The following is a 2,837-nucleotide window of genomic DNA, read 5'->3' on the forward strand; positions in this document are numbered from 1 at the left end:
AGGAATCCAGGCTCTGGTCCTTTGTCCTTGCACTGCGGTCCATCCCACAAGTTGTAACAGAAAGTTACTAAATCAATTGATTCAGTGAGCTCATTCAGAATTCCAGCTGTTTGTTGATTGTGAAATACTTATACTTTTGCAAAAGTCATTCGCTTAGGAGGACAAGAAAGTATTTCTTCCATAACTGAATGCAAAGAAGAACCTGTACCCCTCAGTTAGCTTAGAATTGTAGATCCTATCATGGCATAAGCTGACAACAATGGGACCTTTTTGTTCAACGTTGTAACCTCGTGTGAAATTCCTGGCATGTGGAGGGAACTTAATAAACAGGTCTTGAATAAATAAATTTATCTCTCAATGCCACAAGCTAAGCAACTGTGTTTCTTTAATTCAAGGATTGAGGCATTTTTTATTTTGTGCCCTTTGTATTCCACATATCTTTCTTGGCACTGAGAAGACAGAGGTGATGGGCAAAAGATATCTCTTCTTTCTTAGGGCTTAAATTCATGAAAGGAAGATGGACAGTAAGAAAATAGCCTTATAAAAAAATTGTGAGTATTGGGCCTAGCAGATGGCATAATAGTTACATCACTAGGCTCCCACATAATCAACTGCAGTTTGAGTCCCAGACCTGGTGGCTTGAAACGGACTTGACCTGGGCACGTGTGTGCCCAAAATCCTGACAGGAGAATAGAAGAGAAGGGATTGTGACATGGCCATTTCCCGTGGGGGTGATTTCTCACTTTCTGTCTCTCTCTCTGTCTCTGTGTCTCTGGCAAGTGCATGTGCCCTATCACAAAAATCTCTCTAAAAAGAAAAAGAAAAGAAAGAACGAGTATTTTTTTTGTGGTAAAGAAAACAGGGAGGTACCCTGGGAGAGAGAGCTACCTTACACTGCATATTGGAGAAGGTCTTCCTAAGGAGTGAACACTGAGTCCCTGCATTACCTGTTAACGTCTCCTCTACTATCCATTCCTTACCACTTCAGGCACTCCTACCTGTCTAGTTCCAATACTGGCATTCATTCTCTTTTGTTCATATATGTTATTTACCTTCAAGATAATATCAGAAGAACTGGTGAAATTTAACTTTGGCTTGTCTCAGGAAACTGAACTAAATTAATAATGAATGTGTGCTTTAGAGTTTTGTCTATGTGAACATTCACAACCTGTTGCTAGCCTTAAAAAAAAAACTTGCAAGTTTGGGACCAGCAGTTGGCGTAATGGCTATGTCGCTGGACTCCCCCGTAGTCGACCGCGGTTTGTGTCCCGGACCCGGTGGCTTAAAACTCACGCCGGGTGCATGTGCGTGTGTGCCCAAGATCCTGAGAGGAGAATGGAGGAGAAAGGATTGCGGCATGGCCATCCCCCCTGGGGGCTGATTTCTCCCTTTCTGTCTCTCCCTATCTTTCTGGCACATGCACCCTATACCAAGAAAAAAAAAAAAAAAAAAAAACCTTTTCAAAAAAAAAAAAACCTTGGAAGTTCTAGACTGTATAATGAAGAGCAAAAGCATTATAATTTTTATTAGAGGGAAATAATTGGTTTTTCAACTCAGACTTGAAAGAGTAAATTGTGTATGTTCACAAAAAGGTTTGCGAGTTGCTGTAGTCAAGGCTTGGTAACATTGGTGTGGATCATCCAAGGTAACGAGCAGCATTCACATGAAGGTTGTGTCCACAAACCTCAGAAGTTTCATGCTACTGCCAGGGAAAGATACTTAAATTTATCTCTCAATGCCACATCTAATAGAATGACATGCTAGAACCTTCCTTATGTATCAAGGGTGCATCTAATTTCAGGGCTGCAGGATTAGGCTAAGGATTAAGTAGAAAATGTCATTAAAATTCTCTGTCCAATCTGAGTGGATTAGAAATCCTTCACTTTTGTGTAGCAATGTTGCTTTGGAGATAAAAATAAGTGAAAAATAAGTGAAATGAGATAAAAATAAGTGAAATCAGTAAGAATTTCGAGGGCAATACTTTATGCCCTGCACCGTATCAGGAGCTGTGGGTATTAGGAAAGAAGTACAAGATGTAGTCTCTGCATTAGGAAATAAATACACTTTGGAGAGTGACACGTGTGTATTTCTGTATCTATACAGTACAAAGAACAGCCAGAGTGAGGGGGGGGGGAATGGAGGGGATGGAAGCAAGATATTAGACAGCATGTGTTACTGGTATAGATCCAACTATCTATCTATATTTGTCAATAGAAATGATCAAGCTGTAAAATATTGAAAGAGGACTATTCTAAGCCAAAACATGAGGGCTGCAGCCAGCAGGCAGCCCAGATGAGCATTATTCAGGTAGCCCCAAACATACTTCCTGAAGTCTTAACACTCCTCAGACAGGTTTTAAAGGCAGAAACCTCAAGTGAGAGTGGGGTGGGGCGCCGAAATTACACCTGTTGTTTTGAGACACTTAACCGTGGCAACTAGGACCAGTAATAAAGGTGGTGTCAATCCAAATTTGGATAGGCAGTCTCTGGATAGATGTTCTTAATCTTATCATCAGGTGGCAGTGGTCTTGGCGCAAGGCTGTGATTCTGGCAGAGTTCCATAAGTAACAGTTCTTGTCATCAGGCATGCTAAGGTGAGAAAGCACCTTCTCCTTGGGTTTCCTGCCTTGGTTTATTCGGGGTTGACATAAATGACTATTTTTTTTAGAGATCAATTTATTTTTAACACCCATCATGCCATGAATTCATAGGGAATAGGTTCCAGTAGCTCAGGCTCCTTTCCATTGGTTCTCACAAAGTATGCTTCTCTGGGTGGAGCAGGCTGGCACTTTAGTTGAACCCAGGTACCTTTCTCTTTGGCTTCCTTCTTTTTCTGGT

Source organism: Tupaia chinensis, unplaced genomic scaffold, assembly GCF_000334495.1.
Source record: "Tupaia chinensis unplaced genomic scaffold, TupChi_1.0 Scaffold144010_1, whole genome shotgun sequence".
Lineage (NCBI taxonomy): Eukaryota > Metazoa > Chordata > Mammalia > Scandentia > Tupaiidae > Tupaia > Tupaia belangeri.